Source organism: Eulemur rufifrons, chromosome 10 (assembly GCF_041146395.1).
Source record: "Eulemur rufifrons isolate Redbay chromosome 10, OSU_ERuf_1, whole genome shotgun sequence".
NCBI lineage: Eukaryota > Metazoa > Chordata > Mammalia > Primates > Lemuridae > Eulemur > Eulemur rufifrons.
Genome location: NC_090992.1, coordinates 34,542,288 through 34,557,046, shown reverse-complemented (window position 1 = coordinate 34,557,046; position 14,759 = coordinate 34,542,288). Strand labels below are relative to the sequence as shown.

The window sequence follows — 14,759 nt, the reverse complement described above, 5'->3', positions numbered from 1 at the left end:
TCTCCCCGATGGCTCCTGTACTGCCTTGGATGCCGCCTCTCCTGGAAGATGGCAATGATAATCGCTGCCATCCTCTGAAATCAAAAGAGAGAACGTGCAGTTCTGCTTAAAAAGCCTGTTTGAAATGCCCCCACCTCCTGATGCCCCGCCTTCCCCACGACTCAAGTTCCTCCCACTTAGCCCGGTGCTAGGGGCGCATTTTTCTGGGCTAGCCCCGGCTCTAATGCGCATGCGTGCCGCTCAGCCCTGGCGGGTGGGGGCGGGGCCACGTTGCGTCATCGGGGCGCGCACCGCAGACGGCGCTTTGGTTGCCGGAAGTTGGGCGGCGGTAAGTGAGCGGCGGCAAGTGAGCCGCGGCTGACGGAGGTGTAGTGGGGTCTTGCGGGGTGGGTTTTGGAGGTCTGGAGACAAGGGGCGATCTCTCCGGCGAGGGTCACAGCAGGTCTCAGGATCCTGCTCTGCCTGCCTCTGGGCTGTCCTCCCACCTCCAGGGAGCCACTGACTCCCGCTGTCGTCCTTCTTCTCCAGCCGCGTCTCCTCAGGCTGGTTCAGTCCGGGGTCTTCTGACCAGGAAGCTCGTGCTAATTTCCTAAGTCAGCCCCACCTGCCCTCATGGTGGGTCGTGCTCAGAATCTCCAGTGTTGGAACACGGGAGATGGGACATCTGGGTTCTCACCGTGGCTTTGCCCGGATTTGCTGTGTGGCTCTGGCACGTTCCTCCTTGTTCTGAGTTGCTGTTCCCTCATCTGTAAAATGGGAATGATATTCTCTCATTTGTTAAGAGAGGTGGTTAAAGTAAGTTTACTCTACTGTAAGGGCTTTTCTGAGTTAGGGTTCTTGATTCCTTGGTTTGGTTAAGGGTTACAAACTAATGCACGATAAGAAGCAATCAGGTAAGGTAAATGTAGATGTAAGAAAATTTCTTTGTCAGAGAGAGTCAAACTTTTGTTTTACCGAATTGACTTTTGTAAGCACACTACTAACGTACATGACATTGGAGAAGTGAAACCAAAACAGCAGTGTGTGTGTGCACGCGCACGCAGTGTCCTGAGTTTTAAACACTGGCGACCAATACAATTTTTTAAAAATTGGCAAATAATTCCGTTTTGTAAAGCACTTGCAACTAATTCAATTTCTTTTAAAGCCTGTTCAGCTGTAACCAGGCATATCTACGGCTGCTAGTTTGAAACCTCTGGGTTCCAGGCCTCCTTTACCATTGACTGTTTGTTTTAATTTCCCTTTCCTTCTTTTCTTTTCTTTTTCTTTTTCTTTCTTTCTTTCTTTCTTTTTTTTTTTTTGTTATCTACATCCCAACGGATACCATTGACTGTTTGGAGTTTCTCTATGACACCTCTGCCCATGGGCCAAATTTCTTCAGTGACAGAAAGCTCATTGTTCCTCCTTTAGACTCTTGGGATCACCCTTCCATTTAATTGCCCTGTACAGTTTTGAAAGCTTGTAGTTTGTCTTCCTCTTCCTGCCTTTTCTTCTCTAGGCTAAGCATATTTATTTACTCATAGTAAGCTCCACAACATAGAGAATTTTGTCTTTTTTTATTTGCTATATTTCCAACATATAGAACAGTACCTAGCATATATCACCAATAAATATTTGTTGAATGAGTGAATAAAACAAATGTTTGCCTGTTATGTACCAGGCTTTATTGTAGGAACTAGTGATGTAACAGTAAAATAAGACAAAAAAGAATCCTGTTTCATTATGCCTATTTTTTGATGGATAAATATGAGACTTTTAAGGGTTAGTAGGTGTTTCAGATCCTGACAGGTGCTACAAAAAGAAACAGGATCATAGGATGGAGAGTAACTGGGGGAAAGCATAAAAGCTTGCGGGACAGGGATGACTTCTCCGTAGAGGTAGAGTTGAACTAACAGCTGAATGAAGAAAAAGCCAGTCTTGTGAAGGCTCATCTTGCCAAACTGTTCCTCCATCCACCAACTCTGCTCCAGTCTTGTTAAACTGCTTGCAGGTGTATCTCACCCAGAGGCCTTTGCTCCTACTGCATAGATCATCTCTCCTTCCCCTTACGTTTTTCTTGGCTAACTCCTCCCTGCCCTCATGTGACATGATTTTGAAACCCTTTAAGGAACTGAGTACTGGACTCTCCGTTATTCAACCACGGGATCCCTTTTCTGTTCCCAGCCAGCTTCTCATTATAGAGAATAAACGTAATATGTGTCTGGCACTGCACTGCAAGCCAGAAGTACCAAAGTAAGATACACATCCCTGTCCTCAAGGGGTTTGCTTTTTTTTTTTTTTTTTTTTTTTGGGAGACAGGGTCACTCTGTTTTGCCCGAGCTAGAGAGTGCAGTGGCATCATGATAGCTCACAGCAACCTCAAACTCCTGGGTTCATACCATCCTCCTGCCTCAGCCTCCTGAGCAGCTGGAACTATAGACGTGTGCCACCATGCCCAGCTAGTTTTTCTTTTCTTTTCTTTCTTTCTTTTTTTTTTTTGTAGAGATGGGGTCTCACTATTGCCCAGGCTGGTCTCAAACTCCTGAGCTCAAGCGATTCTTCCACCTCGGCCTTACTTTTTTTTTAGTCAAGGAGACAGACAACAATATGGTATGAAACTATTGCAAAGATTTGGTAGAGAGGTTCTCATAAGTCAGGCTGATGCATCAGAGAAGGTGTCTATGAGGAGGTGCAGCTTTACCCAACACCTCATTGATAAGCAGGATTAGCCAGGGGAAGGGGGGTGGGAGGTGGGATGAGCAAAGGTCTGTGGGTGAGAATGCATGGTGCCCACGGTTCACCAGAGTTGCAGTGTAGAGCTGTGGGATGCGAGGTGACCGGACAGGTAAGCAGGAGCCACATCCTGAAGGGCCTTGTGGGCAATAGCATGTCAAGAGCACATGTACTTTGGGATCTAAGATACCCGTATATCAATAATAGCTTTGCCACTAAACTAGTTTTGTGACCTTGGGCAAGTCACTTCCTTTATAAGCTTCAGTTTCCTCATCTATAAAAAGGGGAAATATAAATTGAATGATGTACTGTGTTACTCACTTGGCACTGGTAGATGATAAACACTTAATAAACAGTAGCAGTTAATAATGCCAGGCCAAGCAGTTTGGATTCTAAAATATGGGGGGGGGGGGACAGAGCAGGGCACTGAAGAATTTTAAATAGGGGTGTGACATGTTGTCATTTGTTTGCAATTACCTGGGCAGCAGTGTGTGATTACAATGGACAAGAGCAGCAGGGGACCAGTCAGGGCGCTGTTTTTTTTGTGTTTTTGTTTTCTTTTGATATAAGGTCTTGCTCTGTCACCCCAGCTAGAGTGCAGTGGCATCATCATAGCTCACTGCAACCTCAAACTCCTGGGCTCAAGTGATCCTTCTGCCGCAGCCTCCTGAGTAGCTGGGACTACAGGCGTGTGCCACCATGCCTGGCTAATTTTTCTATTTTTTGTAGAGATGGGGTCCCGCTCTTGCTCAGGCTGGTGTTGAGCTCCGGACCTCAAGCAATCCTCCCACCTCGACCTCCTAGATTGTTAGGATTACAGGCGTGAGCCACTGTGCCCGGCTTGTGCACTGTTGCAGTGATCCAGGTGACAGGATGAAGGCAGTGGCAGTGGACTTGGTGATATGGCAAGAGGAAGGAGACAAGAACAGGATATTGGGGTGGGGGAGCGGTGGGGAATGAATCCACCGTGTCGGAATAAGCAATAACAGAGTTCCTTGGCTAGTGATCTCTGATTGGTTATCCCTGACCTCCTCCAAGATTTTATTTGGAAGTCAGTTGGCTTCTGTCCTCCACTTTTACCAACGGCAATAAAGTTCGCTAATGCCTCCCTCCTCTCCTCTTTCTATCTCCTGACCTTCCTACCTTTCTCCAGGCCTGCTTGTGTAATTAAGAGAGACTAAATACTGCAGGTGTTGCTTTGTTAATTGGTAGGCTATATGCATTGCATGGTTTTGGCAGACTGGGTAACAACCTATTCACTCCATCTCAGACCAGCTCCAGAGTCATCACCTTTGGGATTTTCTCACACCTTCTTTCTCCCAGTTACCATCCTTTGAACTTGTTCCTGTTTGTCCATTTGAGCGTGTGGTGTGGAAAGGAGGTCCTTGAAGAGTTTAACTGTGCAGGGCAGCATTACACTTTTCTTGCAGTAAGCTAAGGCTCTGCTGGCTACATTGTAACACATCTTGCTTTTGACACTGTCGCACTGTTGTGCCACCAACAGGCCAGCCTGACCCTCAGCGCTCCCTGTGTGTCCTCAGGCAGCCCTCTTGCCCATTTCCCTTTATGTCTTCCCCATTTCATTCCTCTCCTCAACCTCCTACCTTGCTTTTTGCTTCACTGAGTTGCAGCCATCAGTTAAGGCACCTCAACTTCCTCTTGTCTCCTTTACAAACTGATCTCTGGCTCACCCTGTCCCTTTGCCTTTTATTCTAATTCTGCAAGAGAAATGGTGTTTATTTTAAGGCTGATTTCTCTACTTGTTTGAGATCACATCTCCTTTGTCTCAAGGACCTGGTTCCATTATCTGTTCATTTTCTTTCCTGTTTTACCAACTCCTCCCATTTAAATATCTTCAATTTACTCTCATTTTGGAATAAAACAAAATATCCCCCATCTGACCTCCTCTTCCCAGCCACATTTCCTGGAAGAGCTGTCTGGAGTTGCCACCTCTACTTCCTTCAGTCCTCCTTTGCTGAAATCCTGCTCCCGTCCTTCAGCTCCGTTAGAACTGCTCTCCCCAAAGTCATTGACGTTGCCAGGACTCCTGAACACTTTTCCTTCCTTACCCGTTGACTTCTTGGCACATTTGGCATTGCTGACCTTGCGCTTCACTTAGGAAAACCAGTCCTGCTTTGTGCTATCTCTGGCCATTTCCCCTTCAATTTCCATGGTGGGCTCTTTTCTTCTTTTTGTCCCTTACATGCCAATTTTCCCCGAGGCTCTGCCCTTTACTCTGTTTTCACCCACAGCTTCAAGAATTGTTTATATGCTCATGATCCCTGCTTTGTATCTGGAACCTGGATCTCTCGTGAGTGCTACCCTCAAATTCCTCATCTTTCCTCCAAACCTGCCACTCTTTCTCTATTCTTTAATCTTTCCCATTCCCCTCCTTTCATTTAGTCACCCAAAACAGAATACTGGGAGTCAGACTTTTCCTCTTATACCATCCCTCCTTTCCCTCCCAGCCCAGGCAGTCATCAGAGTTCTGTAGATTCAACTTCTTTGATATCTCCTGGCATATACTCTCCTCCATTTTCTCCTGTGCTGCCTTAGTTCAGGCCTTCCTCACTTCCTGCTGTATTCCTGCATAGCCTCCCAGCTGGTTTCCGTGCCTGCAGTCTGGCCCTCATGGGTGTTGGAGCACCCTTTCTAAAATATGGACCTATGCTAAAATATAAATCCATAGTTTGTCATATAAGGTTCTTCATGATTTGGCTTTTGCTTACTTTTATGGTGTAGTTTCCAGCTACTCTGCTACATATACCTTTTCCTTCCTGCCGTACAGAATTCATTTGTATTTTCTCAGACATATATACCGTGCTGTTTCATTTGTTCATAGCTTAAGTCACCAACAAGTATTTATTGGCCACCTATGAGGTGCTAGGACTGAGTCAAATGCTAGAAAAACAATGATAGGCCGGGCGTGGTGGCTCACGCCTGTAATCCTAGCACTCTGGGAGGCCGAGGCGGGTGGATCGCTCAAGGTCAGGAGTTCGAGACTAGCCTGAGCAAGAGTGAGACCCCGTCTCTACTAAAAATAGAAAGAAATTATATGGACAACTAAAATATATATACACAAAAAATTAGCCGGGCATGGTGGCGCATGCCTGTAGTCCCAGCTACTCGGGAGGCTGAGACAGGAGGATTGCTTGAGCCCAGGAGTCTGAGGTTGCTGTGAGCTAGGCTGACGCCACGGCACTCACTCTAGCCCGGGCAACAGAGTGAGACTCTGTCTCAAAAAAAAAAAAAAAAAAAAGAAATAGAAAAACAATGATGAATGGGAGAAGTGAAAAATTGACACAGTCCCTTTCTCTCAGAATTTTTATTCTAGGGAGGAATGACATTCAAAACTATAAAATAACTGCATATGTGCTATGAAGGTGCAGTACATGGTGCTCTTCAAGGGTTTAACACAAGAGAATTACGTAATCAGGAGATGGGGGAGGCAGGGAAGGCTTCCTCAGAAGTGACAGTTGGGCTAGATTTGAAGGGAGAAAAGAAATTAGGTGGTAGGCATGTGGTGGTGGTTTGTTCAGAGGCCATGGGATGTTTCTGGAATTGAAGATATGTGGCTGAGACAACTTCCTCCCTTTGCCTCGAGTGTCCCCACTCCCCACCTGTAACCTTCTTCATCCAGGGGTACTTGCTTGGGGCATGTGCTGCCATTTTCCCCCACTCTGCCAGTCATCATGGGGGTGTTTGGAAGTGTGTTACTTTGTTTTGTGACATTGACCAGAGGGCAATACTGTATTTATTGAGAGGGAACCAGGAATGCTAAACATTCTGCAATGTGCTGGGGTAGCTCTAAACAAAAAAGAATTGTCTCATCCAACATGGCAGTGGGACCCCTGTTGAGAATCCTCTGCCAGTTCTTAAAACCTTGGCTCTAGGGTTTCTATGGGAAATGTTGTCTCATGGGTCTGATTTAGATGTTTCTTGTCCCTCCTCCTCTAGCACCCTGGACAAACACTCACTATACTGTACTGTACTTGTTTTACCCCCAAATTGCTATACTGCCATTCCTTGTCTGTCTTACCTTCAAAACCGTTAGCTCTTTGAAGGTAGAGACCATGGCTTTTTTGCCACTGAACCCTGAAATATAGCACAGGGACTATTAAAACAACTAAAGGAAACCCCATTGTCTTTGACACATGTTTTAATGATGTTAGCTCTGCTTTTTGAGTGCCTTCTGTGGGCCAGATACATGCACTTTCTAACTGAATCCTCTCAGAAATTCTACACAGTAGGTGGCATCCCCATCTAGTAGATGAAGAAACAGACTCGGACAAGTTAAATGACTTGTCCAAAGTTGTGTGGCTAGAAAGTAGCAGAGGTGGGATTTGAACTCAGGTCTCTGACTCATGAACCTATCCCCTTCCCAGTGTAGCAGACTGCCTCCAGTGTATCAGACTGCGTTGTTGTCCAGTTGTTTTCTTGAACTTACATTTAAGGCCCTGTATTACCGCCATGAAATTTTTGATCTTGTTAAAATAGGCCTGCCATTCATAGTGACCAGAATCTTTTTTAATTCAGAATTTTAGTCATTTGTTGTCTTACTTGTTTCTTCCTGCTTCATTATTTGTATAGGATTGATAAGCCAACCTTCTATGTAGTTATCCAAGTCACTGGTATAAACATGGTAATAATACTTTATTGAATATATCATGTGTGTGTTCCCCCTGCTGTTAGCACATGTGAAATACTCAGTAAATGTTGATGAATATTTACTCATGTGGATAAATAAAACAAAAATAAAAGAAAATAAACTGGACAGGCCCAGAGGCTGAGCTACCACTATTAGCACCTTTCTAACATCAATTCTTTCCATAACCAAGATCTTTTGAATAAGATTATTTTACCAGTTCTTGATCCCTCTAATTATGTCAGTGTCTAATTCCTATATCTTCATCTTGTCTACCAGGATTTCTGGAGCAGCCTTGTGAGAAACATTTCTGAGGTCTGTATATCCTGTGTCTATGATTCTTTCCTGATCAAAGTAGAAATGTAGTTACTATGTCATGATTTTTTCTTAGAGAAATCTTATTGGCCCCTTGTGATTGCTCAGGGCTGCTTCATATAGTTATGCAGATTGTACACTGTACAAGAAACCACATCAAAGGGGGTTCCGTTTATATCATAGGCATCATGGGTATTTTTTATAATGAATGGCAGAAAAGGATAAAATGTCTTTTGCTAACCTAATCAGTATATTACAACAGTTCTCTAAAGGAAGTAAAATGTCTTGAGGAAGGGGTGCCATTTTCTCCTTGTACAGAGGTATAATGTGGACTAGAGTAGTCTACTTGGTGCCTTTCTTGGGAGCAAAATCTCTGTCCAGTGTTCTGTAGAATCCACATTTATTCTCGTCTTTGAAAATCAAATATTTAAAAAAACTGAAATCAGGTGTTTGCTTGGCTCAATCATTCAGTACCTCTCCAATTTCTTAGGAGTCTTTAAAGATCACCAGAAATGAAAACCACAGAGAATCTATTATTCAGAAGCAAGCCTTCATAAATCAGTCAGCTTTTAGGGAACCATCCCAGATTTTAGTTCTTGGCTGACATAACAGCTCCATAGTGATTCAGGTGAATCCAGATGGCTATCCCTTATGTATAGAATGGACTGAAGTAACACTGCTGATTGGTGGAGGTAACAAAAGGACTCAAAAGTAGGCACACTGCCCTCCATCTTCCTGGCATTATTGCTTCCTCCCCTCTTTCCCACATTTTCTCAGCTGTCCTAGGCTATCCCTCCCTCGTAGGCTTGTCATACCCCATAATGCTGATATCCAGTGCATCCATTATCAAAAACTGAGGCTAAAGGAGACCAAATTGTGTGCGAAGGTTAAGGATGTTATAGCAGAAGGAAAACAGAAGACAAACAGCTCCTGGAAGTAATGAATGAGAATGACGGTTACAGTTTGAAGACTATGGCCGTGACTGCCTGTTCCCTTATTGACCTACTGAAGAGCAAAGAATGTCCATTCTGTAGGGGTATAGGTGGCTCAGATGGAGGTGAGGGAGAAACTCACCTATCACAGCAATTCCTAACTGCTAGTATGATCAGCTGTCATCACAGAAGTCATCTGACAGCAGACTCACAAAAACCCATTGTGTGTGACTTGGTGTCTCTTGTAGACATTAGGTTGGCTCAGAGGCATCTTGACTCTAACGCAATTTTTAAAAGGAAGTGAGGCTCGTATACCCAGCTGGTTGCCCTGTAGGAGTTCTGAGTTTTCATTTTCTGATAAAGCCTACTCTTTCTTTAAAAAAGAGTTAGAACTTTTTTCTTCTTCATTTGGAAGAGAAATCTTTTAAACCTGCCTCTGTAGCAGCCTGACAAATTGTTTCCGAAACCCATGAGGTTGTAGAGGCATCATCCTATAAATTGTGCATTGGCTCCGTATGCACATTTATGGTGGCCCCCTCACCACTCACTCCCTGCAATCTCCACCTCCTTTTTACACATCAGCAGCTAAGAGCGTATTCTTTTTGTCAGTGGGACTTGGTCATGTGATTTGGTGCTTATTTTAATGACTGCCAGAGCTCGCAGCCCCACAGCTGGGAAAATGAGAATAGAAGCCTGCTCTGTGTGCTCCATTTTGGCCCAGAGAAGGTACTTCAGGGCCAGATTGCGGTTGTTCTGGCACTTCTGCTAAGTGAACGGCCCCACGTGGGCTCAGAGAAATTGGACACAAAGTGCTCCAATCCCTTCGAACTTGTTCCATTGCCCTTCTGCTTCATGACCTATAGCAGGAGACTTACAGTTTCCTTTTAATTAAGCTCTGCTGTGATTGCAGTGCTCCTTTGAGGGAGGTGGAACTTAAATGAGGGATGTCTTAGGCAGAGAAAGTTTTCATAGTGGGCACAGGGATCCACATTTGTCAGGCAATGTTGGCTAATGTGGAGAAGTGACAAGAATAACCACCAGCAGCTACCATTTATTGACTACTTACTGTATGCCAGGCACCACAGCAAGTGCATAGCACACATTCTTCTTTAGCCCTTCCGACAACGTTCTGGAGCAGGTGTAGCTCTCCTTATCTTACACGTGAGGAAATCGTGCAGGGGGATGAGGTGGGGCCCAAGGCTCTTAGCTAGTGGGAGGTGGGGCCAGAATCCACAATCGAGTTTATCTGACTTTAGACCAGGTTCCCAACTGTGCAATACATTACCTCTGCTTTTAGCATCCTTTCTCTGAACCATTAAAAACTCCTCTGCTCTCCTAAAGCAAACAAACAAAAACCCAAAGCATGGAAAAATCATAGCGAGAGAATTTTTAGTATCATCAGTCTGGTCTGTTTATCTGCTCTCCTTCTATGAGTCTAGTTTTCCTAAAGACAGGTTCTTTTGATTTTTGTTTTTTTCTCCTCTGTTGTTTATTTTCTACAATTTCATTTCTAAAAATCTTACACTGGTTTGATATTTGCTGTGTCCAATCCTATTAGACCCCTGTGGAGGGAGAATGGCTGGGCAGTGTCACTCCAGGAAGCACTTGTACTTCAGTTAATTCTGTAAGCAGCCAAGCCAAAATACTTCCATCTTCAGCATCTTTAATAACAAAATGCCAGAAAACTTTATGGAAATATCTCATTTAGGCTCCTCATTTAGAGTAATGATTTTCTTTTCACCAAAGCTAGATTTAAATAGGTCATCTATTAACTGTTGAATGAATACATGAAAGTTCTCTTTGTACGATTGGTATAGTTTGAACATAGGGGGTTTTGTTCTGCCTTTTTTTTTTTTTTGGTTCTTTTTTTTTTTATTTGTTCTGCTTTTTAATTCACGTATAACATAAAGTACACTGATCATAAATATATAGCTTATGGCTTTTTACATAGGTGTCCACCTTGTAACCACCACTCAGCTCAAGACATGGGATATTTCTAGCCTTCCAGAAGGCTTCCTCATGCCCCTTCTCAGTTAGTAGCCCAACCCAGCCTATAATTACTGTTCCAACTCTGTCATGTTGGTTGGTTTTTCCTGTTGAACATATAAAGCTGTGTGTGTCTGGGCGCTAAAGTTGTTCTTAATGTTTTATTTTGGAACAGTTTCAAACTTACAGAAACTTTACAAGAATAAGACGAAGACCTTCCATTTACCCTTCTCCCAGAGACTCCATTCAATACCCTTTATAGCAGAGCATCATCCCAGGATCACCTGTTGCCCCCAGTTGTCATGTCTTTGTAGTCTCTTTCAATCTGGAACAACTCCTTAGTCGTCCCTTGACTTTTAAGACCTAGACACCTGTGAAGATTATAAACCAGTCCCGGTTATTTTGTAGAATGTTTTTCAGTTTGGGTTTATCTGATGCTCCTTCCCCATAAGACCCAGGTTATGTATTTTCAACCAAATAGCACAGATGCTGTGTTCTTTGCCTTGCATTCTTTCAGATAGCATACAACGTCTGTCTGTCCCATTGCTGCTGGTGTTAACTTTAATCCTTTCATTAAGATGGTGTCTTCATGAACAGATTTTGTCATTGCAGAATCACTTGTTTCTTCCTTTGTAACTGATAAGTTTTTTGTGGAGAGATACTTTGAGACTGTGAAGGAAGGCTCTTACATAGCCACAGGAACACGTTCAGGAAAAAAAGACTTATTCTTTGCTACTTTTGTATGTGGTTAAGTAAGGTTTTATTTACACTGATTTGTGCATGCATAGTTCCTGTTCCCTAAGATCTTAGTCCTAAATATATATATATATATATATGAATAATAATAGTTTTAGAGACCTCCTAAGTCATATGGCATATCTCCACATGTTCTTCATGATTTCTTATTCCAATCTCCATATTCCATGGTAATAAGCTTCTGGGGTTTGTCCTCACAGTCATAGAAGCTTGGGTTATTTCTTTCTCTTGTTTCTCTTGGGAAAGATACCCATAAAGGATTTTTAGAATTCATCTTGGTAATGTTTGAGAGCCATTTTGCAAGGGTCTAAGCATCTTGAAAGGAATATGAGCCAGGATCTGTATTTGTGGAATTTACAATCAAGTGGATAGAGGCAGACAGGTAAGCAGAGCTGAAAAACAGTGCCAGATGTGGAGGTGGCTTAGAGCCAGAGGTGATTAATTTTAGGTGACAGGAAGGAGTATGAGCGGAGTGAAGACAGTGGGAGGCAGCTCTGGGAAGCCTTTCCAGAGCAGGTAACCAGCCTCAAAGCTACGTTTCCAAAATGCCAGGCAGTCACAGGGCAGGGTGAGGGAGAAGGGGAAGTGCTTTTCCGACAATGAGACTGTAGGTTCGGGCTGCAGGGAAGGAGAGCAGATGTTAGAGGAGCACCAAGCAGCTTGATATTTCTTGAGCATCACGTCAGAGGTGAGGGGTGGCAGGACCATCGGGTGGGACTACAGAACTTGGAAGGCAGCATCAGAGGTCCAGGAGAAAGTATGAAGGACACCATCAGAGGTGTGGTGATATGCCTGGCAAGGATGTAGCATGCTGCTGATGCAGTCTTCCCGGCATGTTATGAGCCTCAATGAATATCAAATGAGCTTCGTCTTGTCTTGGCTTAGTGATGCTGAGAGATGTGTGAGTGCTCTGTGTAGACTGTGTTTACCAGTTCATAAAGAAGCATTTGCAGCATACAAAGCATGTATCGTAGACAAGCAGATGTGGCCCTAGAATCTGGCCTTGCGATCTGCTTGGCCCTCAGCAGCCCTTGCTGATCTCTACTGCCCTCTAAAAAGATTATGCCAAAAATATCAGTCTCCCTAAAAACAAAATACATTATTGGCACCTTCAAAGAATCAAATGATAACAGGTCTGGAAGATCATCCAGTCCAAGGTTTGGCAAACTACAGCCTTTGGGTCAGATTCTACCTGAGGCCTTTATTTATGCAGTCCATGAACCAAGAATGGTTTTTGCATTTTTCAAGGATTATAAGGAAGAATATATGACAGGAACTGTCTGTGGCCTACAATCCTAAAATATTTACTATCTGGCTCTTTTCAGGAAAAGCTTGCCAACTGCTGGTTTCATCTGACTGCCTGATAACAGTAATCCTTTGTGCATTATTACTTGGCAAATAATCATGTAATAATATATGCTTGAATACTTTCACTAATAGAAAATTCATTATCTCTCTGATCAATCTATTTCCTACTTGGATAATTCAAGCTATTAGTAATTTTTAAACTCTGCTGAAATTTATCTTACTATAGCATCCATTTCTTTGGCCCTTTCTGGGAGAAGAGAGCTATTATTTAATTTCTGCCTTTACTGAGCTCCTAATATGTTCTAGGCACTGTGCCAAGTGCTGAAGAAAGATGAATAAGACATGGTTCTTGTATCAGGTATCTCCCAGGTGTTATTTCTTGGAACCAAAGCAGTTGAGGTGCTAGTTTTATGTCTCTTATTTTCTGTCTTGCCATTGGGTTAGGACTTTTTTGTTCAATTACTTATTTCTGTATTGTTATTCCATATATACAACACACACTTTAAAAGGCAAAAAGGTTATACAATGAAAATAATTCTTTCCACACCCTTGTCTCCTGACCACCTAGCTGCTTTCTTGGGAGACAACCACTATCACACATTTCCTGTGGGTATCTGACTTTACAAAGAACAGCACTAACCGGTCCATTTGGACAGAAACTTTTGACAGGTACTTACTCAATGACATTTTCTGAGCTCCCACATGTTAGTTGCTGAGTGTGACTCAGTTTTATCTTCATAAAAGTCTTAAATTTGTACCAAGTTTGGGTGGTAGGCACAGCCCCAGGGGGGTTGTATTGCTTAACCACCCACTCTGCTATTTCATTTTAATCTTGACTGAACTTTTTGGCTACTGTGGGCTTTCTTATGTTGCTGGAGTTCTTGTTCATTGCAGTGTTGAATCCTCAAAGAAAGCCTTTCCTCTCTAATTGGAAGTGACTCAATCCTATTTGTGTAGCTCCTGGGTTTCACATCCTGAATATGATAGAAATAGTTTGAAGTAAAATTGAGCTGCACTTATACTGATGCCTTCGTCAGTTTCTTTCCTTGAATGTGTCTGAATATAATGTTGAAGTGTGATAGAAATAATCTTTTGGCGTTCTAAGCTAAGCAGGGGCCCAAGTCTCACCTGCACTGCCCAGGGTTATACGGGTAAGCCTTACACTTCAGGAACCGGGTAATGTTTGGATCTAGATTAGTTCCACATAAATAACTCTGTACCTAAGACTCACTTCCCCCAAATTCCCCTCTGGCCCTTACTACTTGAATCTTCCCTTCCAACTTAAGGACTGTAGTGATGCAACATTGACACATAGGCTCCTAAGTGACACATTAATGTGAGAGTATGCTGTTTATAGATTTCCAGCAGATTCCTCATCACATGTTGCTGCTGTTGCTTAAGACTTTTCCATTTTGTTAGCCTGTCCACAGTTTCAGCAGCAGAACACCACTAGGTCTCCATTAGGTGCCGCAGCCACAGTGTGTAGGGTCCACAGCTTTTCAGGGGCCTGTGGAAATAGGTGGGCCTGGAAAAAGAAGATGAAAATTCTGAGAGTGCAAAATTATAAAAATCCTTTCAAACAATTGAAAGCCAAAAAATATTTACTAGGGAATGAGGATGCATTTAAATACATTTGACGTGGTTTAGAAGTGGGGCCTCTAGTAGTGGGAGTGCCAGTGACCTGTAGGCATCGAGATAGCACCAAATGTACTAGTCAAACTCACAGACTCCTGGCCACCCTCAACATCCCTTCTCCCTTGACAGGAAGAGTGGGTGGGGCCCAGGCATCCTCATTTATTAATGAGCCCTCAAGGTGGTGAAAGTTTGAAAACCCTTGGTCAGCCATTGTCTGGTGCATAACACCACAAACCGTAAGGAGGCAGCAGAGAATGTTAGCAACATTGTGCTGTTCTCTGTGATCAATGTGCTGTTCTCTGTGATCAATGAAGCTTATCAATATATGGAAAAATATAGTTTCCACCTCTTGTTTTCTGTTCTTCTCAGTTTGTTAAACCCTGACTGTGAATTTTTCATTCATTGACAATTGGATTTCTGCTACCAAAGCATATTTTTAAATGTGTAGAGCATATTCAGCCTGTTGAAAAACA

At 43.2% G+C, this 14,759-nt stretch overlaps 1 protein-coding gene across 2 annotated transcripts in view; it reads left to right on the top strand.

Annotated features, from left to right (window-relative positions):
- The first annotated feature begins 318 nt into the window (after window positions 1-318).
- Window positions 319-14,759, top strand: part of ATG7 (autophagy related 7) — a 236,153-nt gene continuing 221,712 nt past the window's right edge. The window contains exon 1 of one of the 2 annotated variants that reach the window (XM_069484422.1): window positions 319-328. The gene's annotated coding sequence lies outside the window, so the exon portion shown is untranslated. Of the gene's footprint in view, window positions 329-768; window positions 796-14,759 lie in introns of those variants that run through there. The other variant, XM_069484423.1, reaches the window with a different exon arrangement.